Genomic DNA, 13,689 nt, shown 5'->3' with positions numbered 1-13,689 from the left:
CATGGGCCATGTTTCTACTTTGATTCATAGACCACTGAACAACTTGTCCCAACCGCTCACTTTCAAGATGTCCTGGACTTTCGACTCTCATAAAACCATCTGGCTTCAGGAAGGTAGGAGAGCAATGTCAATAGATCTGAGAAGTTGAAGATGTCTGTATAGGAGTTGTAGGACTGCAGGGAGGGAAGCAGAGGCTCCTAGCTCCTAAGATCCAAGGAAAATGGCTTAATCCAATTTGGTCTAGCATAAGAGCCTTAGTTAAGGATTTCTTTATTCAGTAGAGCATTTAGGTGACACTAGAGAGAATGGTAACTTCTTGAATGTTGTGTTTTGGATTCTATGTTAATATATCTGACCTTCTAATTTTATTCTGATGCACCAGGGAGCCATTCCAGATATTCCAGATATTCAGCTCTAATGGGCTAAGATACGGTGGAATAAGAAAATAGTAGCTTTACAAATAACACTGTAGGAAAGGAAGTTGAGTTATTTTAATGGAATGCACACTTCTTTTAACCATCTTACTCTTACTCAAACCAATGTTACCCAGCGGGAGTCACAAAAACATGCTGGCAAAACACTTTAAAGTATCACTTTCAACTTACAACATCCTCTTTTTTTTCTATAACAGCACAAAAGAATTCACAATTTTTTTCTGGAACACACATAGCTTCTTGATTTCATTGACCTCCACAATCTGCTGGTATCAGTGCTAACGTTCTTGCATAGGGGGAGCATATGATGAAATAAGAATTAAATTATAAACAGATTAGCAGAGAATTAAAAGTTTGTGAATTTGGACTCCAAGCCAGTTTCTGATTCAGTTGTTGTCTTATGTATGAAGCTATTATCTATTACCTCCAAGATTCCTCCCTGAACCTATAAAATAAGTAAAATAAACTTGCTCTGTACACACAGAGTAGATCACTTTGAATTCTTGAAGTACGCTTTTTAAATTATTTTTGAAAATCTGAGATTCTTGCATAGCCTTTAACTCTCCTTAGCTGAGAATTGGCAGCGAAGGAGCTCCATTAACCCTCAGCTGAGCTATCATTAACTATCTACCTTTTCTCATTTATGTTTTAATTTTCTTTTAGTGTATGCCCATATATATGGACTTCTCATTCTACTTATGTTGATCTGGGATTGGTGCCATGTCCCTGGATTTTCACATTAAAGCTCTTGGCAGCTCTTCTACAACTCAGCTTATTATCTTCCAGCTCAACTGCAACACAGTAAGAAATGCTAATTGTTTTGCAGTTTGAACACCAGAGCCGTGACAATTAGCATTTCTTTCCCTAGTTTAAGAATTCTTGTCTTCTCCCAGCTCCAAACTGTTTTGTTCATCCCACTTCCTACTGAAGACAGGATGCTATGGGGATTTATTGCCATTTCACCACGTTCTTCCTCTATAGCAACTCCTCCACCCCACTGAAATCAAGGCCGTATGGCACCACATTGTGTTTTTAGACTGAGTGGCCTTTTGTTTTTCTGGGCTGTGCAAGCAAAGGTAGCAAAGCAATCAGGAGGATGAGTGATAGAGGACTAGCTGGGTGATCATTTTTTGTGCTCTCCCATTGATTGAGAGAGTGATGGAAAATACCAAACTTTGCAGGGGTGGCTATGGTGGAGAAAAGATTTGGATGCTAGAAAAATAAAGAAGGGGAAAGAAAACCAATGGCTTTTTGTTGGGTGACTGGCCTAGGCATGAGTATGTGGGGTAACTCAAAGAGAAGACCAGAACTTTACAGCAAAGCCCACTTTGTAATCATTGGCAATGAGAACATGTCCACTGCACTCTAAATTTGTTTTCTACAATAATTTGTACTTAAAATAACAAGCTGGATATTTGTTTCCCCAAAATAACACTGAAAGCCTGATCTGGTATGGGTAGAAAGCAATGTATTCAGATGAAAATTTTCAATTGCAGAGAATTGAAACTGGAGGCCATTGCAGAGAATTGGAACTTAGTGTCTATAATACTGTAAATGTGCACTGGGTATATAAAACCTTTTAAATCCTGGGAACACTAGGTATATGAGCCTATGGTCCTACTGGCCTGGATTAGATCTTCTTGTGGACAATTCCACCACCAGTATTTTCAAGTCAATCACATGACTTAATTTTGAGACAATTCCCCTACAAAGAAAAGAAATGCAAATCAGAACAACCATTGAAATTCATTGAGATTTAATTCGTTTAAAGGGAAGTATTCAGGACCATAATGAGGAGGGAGTTTTCATATAATGTGACCAAATACATTTTCCGTAGCAAAATTGGCTTGTCTGCCACCATCCTATATTGCATTTTGATTAGTCAAGATATCCTTTGACCTAAAAGCTCAACACCTGAAGGGGTGAATGATGATTTGTCTGTTTTCTGCATCCGAAGTGGAATATTATTCTTCTCAACACCCAAGTAGCATCCCAAATTCCTTTTAGCTTCATGCTCCATGTCAGTGGAGGAAATGCTGAGCCAAGTCAAGTTCATTATCAGAAAAGTGCCTTCTCCATATATCTTCGTCATGAGCTGACAATAAAGAAGAGAAAGATTATTTGTCTGTGCGTGTGAATTTCACAGCAGCCTCTAAATCAAGAGTCGCCAATGAGCTAACTGTAGACACTAATGTGCCACTTGATTTTTGTAAAGATTGATTTCTATGTGTCTGTCTATCTGACCGGCTCACAAAAAGGAAAGAGGACACATTTAAAAGAAAGTACATCTTTCCCAGTTGGGTCCTACATTGGTCTCATAGGAAATCTTGCAAAATTAAAATGGCAGATGACTCAGTCCAGAAATTGGACAATGTTCCCAGTTGGTACCCAGTATACCCAGAAGAAAAAGACAACAGGAAGAAGGGGTTCTGGAAAGCATTCAAGATCTATTTGTCTTCTGATATATGGGTGTTTTTGTGAAGGCTGTGCCTACCATGGCAAGAATGAAAAACCGTAAAGACATGTGTCTTTCCCCAGGCATTCGGAGCCATTAAGTGGGAGTCCCCTTTGACTGTTTCATATCTGGTATTTATATATTGCATTGTTTCTTGTTCTGCAGCTTTTTTCCTTCCTTGATTTATTGCTTGCTTTTGTGCTGAACAGCATGAAGACTGAGTCATGCCAGTTGAGTTGGGCAGTCTTATAAATCTAATAAATAAATACATAAATAAATAAGCATTTGGGAAAGAGGTAGGGCCTTTCCAGCAGCTGCTTTGAAAGTGCACTCACAACATGCTCTCAAAATGCAAAATATTTTTTTTTTTTAAAAAGTTTGCCTAGCCCTGCTCTAAGTCATAACCTTCAGCTTTTTTGAATAAAAAAGCCCATCTAGTTGTGAACCCAGAGTCAATTGTTTGACGGAATTAAATATTTAGAGCAAAACACATTGCATGCTATGGATTGTCATTATCTAAATTTAATAGTGCAAGAAGTGAAAGGTGAAAGGTCCCCTGTGCAAGCACCGAGTCACATCTGACCCTTTGCAGGGACGCCACTTTCACGACGTTTTCTTGGCAGACTATAGCGGGGTGGTTTGCCCTTGCCTAGCTCCATGTAAATTCTTTGTTTTAAAGCCTCCTGATAGTTCTTCCTCTTTTGTCCTTTTTAAAGCACAGGGCCAAGATAGACATTCATGGGGCAGACTGAGACCCAGGATAATACGTTTAATTTCTTCTTTGCCTCTGCCCCTGTGGCTCCCTTTTAAATCATAAACCTCATTTCCTTCATCTGGTAAGCAGGGAGTTCTCTCAGATAATGAAAAATAGGGCAAGCACTCAGAAGGTGAAGGAACCAGAATATGACAGTGCAGTCCTCTCGACAACTTTATAGAAAGGATATTATTCACCTTCTTCCTATGTGCCTTCTCAAAACATCTGCTTGCAGGCACATTTCCCCTAAACGTGAACATTACATTTGGCGAGTTGACTTGGAGAAACAGGAAGCTTTACAACAGCCTTGGTCTGTCTTCCTTGTTTAGTTCAACACCAGGGCTAAGCAGCCTGAATGCTGGTTTTTTTCACTTTGTGTGCCAATACAGAAGTTAATCATATAGATAGCAAATGAAAGTGTGCATCAGCATTCATCAGAGAAATATTTTTTCTGATCTTCCCAGGGGGAAGGAGAGGTTCAAGGCAGCTATACCATCCATTGCAAATATACAACACTCACCATTTCAAAGAACTGCTCCTTTGCTGGGCTTGTGAGACTTGAATACCAGTACTGATGAGAAATTAGAGAACTCCCAGACAGGCCTTTTATCATGCAATTGACCTACTCATTCATGTAATGTTACAAAAGAACTAGAGGACAGCATTTTCCATTCGTAACCCCTACTACTTCTTCCTTCCTTCCATTTCTTGCCATAATAAAAAGAAAAACGGAATTGCTGGGTGTCTTTTATCTGGGAACATGGCAAAAGGTCTTTAATGTTGGAAGTATCCATGGAACTCATCCTTGATTGATTGATTGATTGACTCAAGAAGGGTTGGATGGAATAATGCTGAAGTATAGTTTGGGCTGTTATAGTCTACTTTCTTTCATAGCTGAATAATGACTCTACAGTTAACATACTGTGGCTTTCCCAAAGCTGATGGTACCCAGATGCTTTTAACTACAATGGCCATCATGCCTTACTCTTGGGTCCAATGCATCTGAAGGACCCCAGTTGGGACAGGCTGATGTTTCTGCATTGAAAGAACTTTTCATGATCAATGTTAGTTATCATCAGTCTCTGAATGTCTGTAACCAATTGACAAAAGAGGCAATTTAATGTCCATGCTAGGATGTTTAAGGGCAGCTAGTGTTTTAAAGGAGATAAAGCTTTGCTATTCCTTACTTTTATTTTAGGGGCACTTTTTTTTTCTTACATAACCTTATTCTTATCCCTTAAACATCATTTAAGTCAAGGCTGGACAAAACGTACATTGGGATATACAGCAGAACATCAGCTAAAACTAAACAATACAAATCCCCAGTCATTCAGCCCCTTCAAAATGTGGTTATGGAAAAAGAATGGTTAATAGAAATGTGGGAATGGATTTGTGGGTGTAGGGGCTCATGAGTTTGTCCTTAATATGAATTGTTGAAGTGAAGTCTATTTAGTAATAACCCCTAAATGGTTCACTTGACTGAATTCTGCACTTAGCTCTGCTTGATGAAACTCAATGTTTCAGTCAGAGTAGAAAAGGATGCCTTTAACCCAGTATTTCCCAACCTTGACAACTTCCAGGTATGTGGACTTCAACTCCCAGAAATCTAATTCACAACCATACTGGCTGTGGAATTCTGGGATTTGAAGTCCACACATCTGGAAACTGACAAGGTTGGAAAACAGTGTTTTAGCAACATGTTGCCCTTAGAAATTCTTGCAAGTTGGTATTTGCCAACCTCAGAGTTAGGTTACTGCTTCCAGATACCCTTAATAAGGGGTACTACCTAGCTTACTTTGGGTGATACTAAAAACCAAGTAAGGTCAGACCTAGTCAGTACTTGGATAGGAGACCAGGAAGGCACAGACCTATGGACTAGACTGAGAAGTTGAAAAAATAACCCAGAAGGCAGTGGTAGTAAATCACTTAACTGCTGTTGCCAAGAGAACGCCATGGACATACTCATAAAATCACAGAGAACTGAGCGTTACCTCAACAAGACTCTCCCTGTTTTTCTATCTCTATCTATGCACATACTGAGCATGAGGCTAGAGATTGTGGCACATAAGAAATCTACTAAATAAATAAATCGAATAGCAAAGACTTCCAGATGGAAATCTCCTGAGTACTATCAGATTATAGCACACAGCTATTCTAGCTTTGCACTTTAATTGGTTTTTTTTTAAAAAAACTGGGGATGAGTGAGAATATACAGGAAACTTTTAAAGGGAATTGTCATTGACTCAGACTCCTTATTAAAAATCCAGAATGTGACAATAAAACCTTGCCTGGAAGATCTTGGCTAGTAGCATATAATCATCTTGCACTGCAACCCTGCTGAACAGATTGCTGTTATAGCTTAATCTAGCCGTCCCGACATTAGTTGACCAGAAGGTTGAAATCAGTGGGTTGTGGGGCAGAGAGCTTTGTCTACAGATAGACAGAGAGGTAGCTGAAATGTTATAATTAGGTGGAGGCTTAGGGGAACAACTATTAATTGGTTTAAGTTGGAAGCAAAAGCTTCTGATCTCATGGCCGTATTGAAGAGGGAAGGGGAATCACGGAAGCCTGAGATGATGCTCCTTTAAACACAGTACATCCATTATGATTTTATATCACAGCACTGAAGTGCATTTGCACCCTGGGGAGATGGCTATATGCCTAAGATGTCCTCCTGCCATTAGAGAGGAAACTCAGCATGGTCTGGGGCTTAGCAGCTCAATAGGCAGAAATCAGCAGGTGATGCTGTTGATGCCACTTTCATAGCAACTGATGCTGCAGATGAAATCACAAAGTGGGATCAGTGGGCAGGCTGGGCATGATCAGGATTCCTGCACATTCAGATGCATCTTGCCTTCACAAATTCTTAGAAATGTCATTTTAGGAGACCACAAGTCTAGAGTACCTGCAGCATTGGGGGTATTGTGGGAAGAAGATCATTTAGCTCAGTTCTCCATTCTGTGCAAGAAATAGCCCTATATGAAAATCTGAAGTCTGCACACCTCAAAGGAAACAGTCCCATTGTCGAACTGTTGCTACTGCTAAGAAAAATATTCAGTTGAAATGTACCGCCGAATTAATGTAAGCACATCAAGGTTATGTGCTTAAGTGTTTGTTCTTTTTGGTGTGAGAATCCTTCAGATGAAGGAAGAATGGAATCACCAGGTCTCCTGTTGCTCATTTTGATTTTGGTTATCTTTGTTTTTGTTGGTTTGTTCATTTGTTTGTTTCAGCGCCTGAGCCAGTCTTGACTCTTGGTGCTTCAGGAACAAATCCCTGCAGTTTTCTTGGCAGCAATTTCAGAAGTGGTTTGCCTTTGTCTCCTTCTTCCCAGGGCTGAGAGAGACAGTGACTGGCCCAAGGTCACCCAGCTGGATTTGTGCCTAAGGCAGGACCAGAACTCAGGGTCTTTCTAGCTCAGTGCTAGAAAGATGTTTGTCTCACCAGTTCAGGTAAATTAATAATTGAAAAGGAGTCTGCCTTAGCTGGCCAAATATGAAAACAAATTGTCATGAGTGAGGATGGCGCGCAGGGGGCTCCCATCCAGGCTGTAAAGCACATGCGTAGTACTGAGGAATTAGGTGGCCATTCAAAGAGACACAGATCAGGCCCGCCTTAGTCTTTGGGGTTTATATGTCTGGGTTTTCCCACGCTTCTTCAGTTTGTTAGGATTCTCTGTTATGTAGCAGTAATAAAACACTAGAGACCTACTCCTTGTCTCAGCGTGGTTCCTGGCTGTTAGGACACAAATCAATGGAATATCTTAAAATACTAAACTCAGCAACAAATGTCCCTTTCCCTCTTTCCTTAACAAATGTATCACCTTTTTTTTCCACTCATTTTTCACTGCTTGTGTACACTCTGTCTTACATGATAGAAGCTGCTAGTTCATTGCAAATACCTATGTTTTATTGTATTCCCAGTTACCAGCCCTCTTAAGTATCCCTGCTCCTCATAACTGTTTTCTCCCACACCAATCTATCAGGAAAGTTGTTCATTTTCAGCAAAAATTCTACTTCTGCTGAATTCCTTCCCACCCAAAACTGATTGTTTATTCTTTATCCATCCCCTTTCCCCAATGGTCCTTTTTCTCTAAATTCCATTGTCCCAGCAATGGTTTCACATCCCAATATTCCATACTTCTGGACCAGTTCCAGGGCCCCAATTCATCCTATCTCATAATAAACAGATAAAGGGCCTGTCCATAGGTAAGTGATCTATCATTTGTGCCTTGTTCTATTATTTTTTATGTAAAAGTGAATTCACAAGCAAGATTTTAGATTTGAGGAAGGTTCAAAACAAAGCTAATAAGAAGCCACAATTTCTATTAAAATAGGAAGGTCCCCCCCCCCATCACAGCTCTGTAGGGACCTAATCTTGCCCCAACTCAAGGATAAAAGAACTAAAAGAGATAGATTGATTAGTCAAGTCATAATGGACAAAAGGAACTCATTCTGAATTAATGCAGAAGATTTTACCCAGTGATGACATGGCCAAATATTTTCTTACAATTGAAGCAAGGCTTTAATGGGGTTCAGAATGAAAACTTCACAGTTTAATGTGATCTCTCTGACTTTCCTTTTTTCTCCCCTAATCTGTTGCATTTGAATCACCATATGATTCACTGATGATGTTACCTAGTTGAGTAATGAAACGTCTGCAAGCAAACAACTAAATTCAGAGAGCACCAAGGACTCTATAATCATCATACATTTTGCAGATCTAACCTTCTCCACACATTATTCCTCTGTCAACCAATTCTCTTCTTTACCAAAGAGTTAGCTTTCTGCCCTATCAACTTTTCAGTGGATTTAAAACCAAGCTAGCAAGAGCAAAAGATTCAGCATTTAATGAGAAAGGAAACGGCAAAAGAAAAGAAAAAAATAGCTTACTCTATTGCCATAATTCTTCATGGATTTTGAACAAAGGAATAGAAGAGCTCAAGGGCAGGAGAAGAGGAAATGTAGAAGGGGACAAGCAAGCACTCAGGCCAAAGAACTGTTCAACTGCTTATCAAACCTTTGGAAGCCTTTTAACCAGAATTCACTAAAGTTTCCAATGCTCACAAAATCACAACACTTTTTTGGGGGGGAGGGGGGTAGAAGAGTGAATGGTCTTCCTAAATGTTAAACTGTATATGTACACTGCCTAAAATGAAGCTGACACCCTTTCTGAGATCCAGTTCCAGATTGAAACCAGAATGCTTCTCAAAGTTAAAATCTCCTTCAAGTTGACTTGGACTACTGGTGGCTTCAGAGGCATATCCATGTAATTTTCTTGGCAACTATAGAAGAGTGATTTGCAACAGTTTTCTTCCAGGAATTTTTTCCCCCAACTTCCCAGTTTAGCCTACAAACCTGGGATTTTCCTGTGGTTCATAATCCAGATTTGCTTAGCTTTCTGAGATCAGTCAAAGTTTGTTTGGAATAAATGTTTAAATTTTCCCCTAGGGCTATAGGATGTAGGGTGCAAAAATGCAGATGATCACTAGAGGACAGCAAAGAACTAGATTGTTGTATCATTTTGCTGCCATCTAGTGGTCACATTTAACTTCTTCAGCTCACATCCGCAGCCCTACTTTCCCATTCAGCTAGTTGCAATGTATACATTTGGGGTTGACGAGAAAAAGACAGAGGTATACAAGGAAGACAAATGATAGTAGGCCTAGTACAGGTTTAAATTTCTCCCTGGTGGATGATGAAGAGTAAGAGAGAGAGGGAGAGGGAAAGGGAGAGAGAGAGGTTTTACATATCTTACAGTCTGACCAACATACAGTTCAGCATCTGCTCCTGTTATGACTGCAGTGTGCCCAGACTTGCCAGCTGAGATACACAATCCCAAACCTATAATCCATATTCCCTCGAGGGAGATACGCAAGCTCCAGGTCCCTCCCTCTGCTGGAGAAAGAAAAGACTGGAGCTTCTAAAACAAGGGGTAGAATTCAGATTGACATGTCTGATGGAAGTCCATGGAACAAGGCTGTGCAGCTGTGGAATCTCACTCCAAAGCTGGAGGAAGTTCAGGTGCAAGACCCACAGGATCTTTTGGTTTGGAAAATTAATATTTTCCATGGAAATGAAAACCTGTCTAGGCAGGAATTTGCATTAGATCTCTTCTTCCATTGAATGGTGCTAAACTGAGTCTTATTTCTCTGTACAAACTGGGAAACTGAGTACGTAATCCCAGCCTTTTTATCCATGTTTGAGGGCCTGTAGATTAAAGTTTGCATTTTTGGAAGAATGTTCAAAAAGGCTGAAAGAATCCTGGTTGAAATGTAGGAGGTGGTATGTTTAGTTTAAAGTCAGCCATAGCTTGCTTACCATTACCAGTAATTAAAGTTGAATAACTTTTCATAAATTCTGTTCATCAAAAAAAATCTTTTGTTGCTGTAATCTTTGAATGCTTCTTAAGAGTTATTAGAAGTTGGGCTACTTCTAGAGCAAAACCCTATTAGCAGACCATAAATGCATATCTTCCTCCTACCATTGATAGAAACATTAAGTGGTGGGGTCTAGGCTGCTTTAAGTTAATCAAAGGGCTCATCCACAAATTCCCCCTGCACCCATGCCAAGATGGCCTGCTTGCCTTTGGTGGAGGACAGGAACCTCCATCTCAGTGCCAGGTTGCCACTGAATCATCGTGAAGTTGGACCACAGTGATCTGGCAGGAAGGTAGCATTTTGATTCACAAAGAGGGGATCCTGAGAGAATGTGAAAGGCTTGCCACCCCTCCCATCCATCCATGGGGCTCTGTGCCTCCATGGCCATTTCTGTTGACTGCGAGACAGAAGAGATCCTCATCAGCAACCAAAGTGTGGTGAGCCTTCTCCTTCCTCCTCCTCTTTCTTTCTCTTTCTCCTCCTCCTCCCTTGTACCATAGGCCAGTGCTCCTATCAATTTCTGTCTTGACAGAGAAGTTCTCCAAACAGTGCTGGCATCAGGAAAGCAAGTGCTTTGTGAAGAGCCTACACACCTTTTGTTCTCTCTTTAAACCAGCCTTTCTCAACTTTTTGACCCTGGAGGAGCCCTTGAAATATCTTCCATGGAACCCTGGTTGAGAAATCCTGCTTAAAACTGAGTGCTTCCATCAGGGAAAGGGACAGAAGGGAGGGAACTTACATCACTGGAAGGAGGGAGCATAAATAAGGTATCAAGAACTTTGGCCATCAAAGCCTAGGCTGAGTTCCACAACTCAATCACAACCCAATGTAAAATCCTAATCCCTTAAGCGTTTCTTCCCCCCTTTGTCTTAGAAGACCAGGAACTCCCTTCTAGTAATTTTAGATGCTGCATCTTCCATGGGAAGATGCTTCCAATATTGCTAGCATTTCCCTGGTTCCTAAAAGCAGTGATGCTCCTACGAGATTGTCTCACCTTGAAACCAGCAGAAGCTGCTTCAGGTGTGTGTTTCTGTGAGGCTGGAGTGCTAGGCTTTTCCATTATTTTCAAAGGGTGACAATTTGCTAACATCACAAAACAATTATTCTCATCTGGTCACAGACAATTTCTGATAATAGGCTCTCAGCAGGAGATTTTCTGGATCCCTAATTGCTCCATGGAACAGAAAATACCAGATTTACTACTATTACATTAAAAAAAAAAAAAGACAAACATTCCTCAATAACATTTACCTTTCAAGTTGAAGTTCAAATGAGGAAACCGATGCCAATAATGAATTTGATTTGCACTTTAACCATCACATTAAATCTTTTAATTAACACTTGTAAATGATATCACAGTAAAAGGAGAGCTGCTGTTGGAAGTTGCTCCTTCTCCCTCGCCCTCTCTCCTCTCCTATTCAGGATTCAGTTGGCCCTCCGAACACAAGGGACCTAGTCACCCAAGGAAAGCTTCACCCACATTTAGTAAACTCTGTTTCCCCAGCTACCACGGAGGGCTTAATTGTTGAGCAGTTGCCCTTTGGAAGAATGAACATATTTGCTAAAATAATACAAATGGGTGAATTTGTAACTTCTTTGGGGAAATACTAATGTTATCTTCTTGAATGTTGGTTTAGGGAAGTTAATTGGCACTGCATGTGGAATCTAATTTAGACAGCTTAACATATGAAAATTATTTGGAGGACTCTTATCATATGTCTGTCTTTCTGTCTTTCTATCTATCAATTATCTACCTACCTACCTACCTATCTACATCTCATGAAAGCACCCATGTCCTGAATTAAATGGAGATGCTATATGAAGGGGCTCACCAGAGAAAGGCACAGCTTTAGTTTGGGTGTGGAGATGAGACCCCTAATGATCAAATGACCTTGTCACTGGGGTCTTGCAGTTGCAAGGAATCCCAATTTGTCCCTGGTGATTCTATGGATGGGGATTTTACATTCTAAAGGGATTGCTACTACAGAACCTACAAGGGAATCATTGCCTTGTGTTTGAAATCATATTCCTGGTCCCCTGCAGTGTAAGTCCCCTTGCCAACTGGCAGAACTCAGACAAACCTTGCTAGCTTTGCCACCTATCTTTCCAGAAACTGTTTAAAAACATCCTTAAACAGATGTTCCCCTGCTTTTCTATTTATCTGGACTTCCCCACAGACTGTTGGTGATTCCAGATGGGTGTCAGAGTTTGTGGAGATGGTGCATCCCACTGCTTTCCCAACCTATATCCATCAATGTGTGCCTTGTTTTAAAAGAAATAGTTCCCCCCATTTTTTTTTAATCCCCAGGTCACATTAGGGCTGGAGAAATCTGTACATAACAAGCAGCAACACAAAAAGGTTAATTCTATGTCTACCCTCTTCTGGAAAGGATGCCCACTGGGAAGATCTGAATTATGTTAGCCAGCAAGACAATTACATTAGCAACATCCTCATTCAAAAATATTGGCTCATTCCACCCAGATCCTGGTAGGCATGAGTTGGCATCGCTGGGTAAAGGAACGTAAAAATGCAGTCATTTGTGAGATTGTGGCATCTGCCTTAGATTGCCAATTCTGCATTACAAGAGTTGCAAAAAAGTTCAGTTGTTTAATATATTGTTGGTGGTTTATTACCAGGAATGTGGAATCATGTACAATAATTTAATGAGTTTTTGGTCCTATGACTGTGTGTGTGTGTGTGTATTCATTCATTCTCTAATAATATCACATATTAGTACTCTTGAGTATGTCCTAGGATCTCCCTAGTTCATGTCTTGCTCCAACCACATTCCTGCTGAATTTTCTTTGGCAAGTTTACCAATCACTACTCTCCATCCATCTTTGTCAAATAATAATGATATGAATTGCTGAGATCATGTATAACCAGATGCCCCAAAATAGTACATGTCATATATCAGAAGCTGGAAATCCTGAAGGCCTCACTGGTCTTTGGAACTATGGTTCATGAGCTGGGATGCCGGGGTTACATACATACATAGAAGGCTACCATATCTGGGCTGCAAAATTCAGAGAGCCACTAGAAGGCAGCAAAGAGGTGTCTAACATTCCAACAGTTGGCTGCCACCTAGTGGTCCCCTGGATTTTCACAGTTCTACTCAACAACCTTTCACAGTCTCTATTTCCCCCAGATCCTGTTCAAGGTTCTTTATTTCCCAGTATAGATGGCAATGGGAAACTAGTAAGCTTGAGAGAGCTGCTCCTCCACTTCAGGGAAAGATCAAAAATGGGAGGAGTAGAAAACTCATATTCCTCTCCCTGAATATACTAAAGATTTCTCTTTCTAGTAGAGGGAAGCCAAAGATGTTTTCTCCTACTAAAAAGCAAGCAGAACTCCTTCCATTTTGAGCATTATTTCTCATTAAAAAAAGAAAACCATGTAGAACACTTCATAGAAAAGCAAGAAGGCAAATATTTATCAAAGGAACAATAAGCAAGTGGTCTTAAATTCGTTATGTATATATGGAAAGAGAGAAAGAGAGAGAGAGAGAGAGAGAGAGTCTATTACAGTATCATAAACATCTGGAAACATCAACAGAAATCCATAGGCGTATGGAGAAAGTAATAACATACTTGCATGTTTCATAAAATTGCTGTAATTACAAATAAATCCACCTACCTATGTCGTTCAGAGCTTGAAAATGTTTTC

The sequence above is a fragment of the Candoia aspera genome, chromosome 6 (genome assembly GCF_035149785.1).
Source record: "Candoia aspera isolate rCanAsp1 chromosome 6, rCanAsp1.hap2, whole genome shotgun sequence".
Lineage (NCBI taxonomy): Eukaryota > Metazoa > Chordata > Lepidosauria > Squamata > Boidae > Candoia > Candoia aspera.
This window is presented reverse-complemented; position numbering follows the sequence as displayed.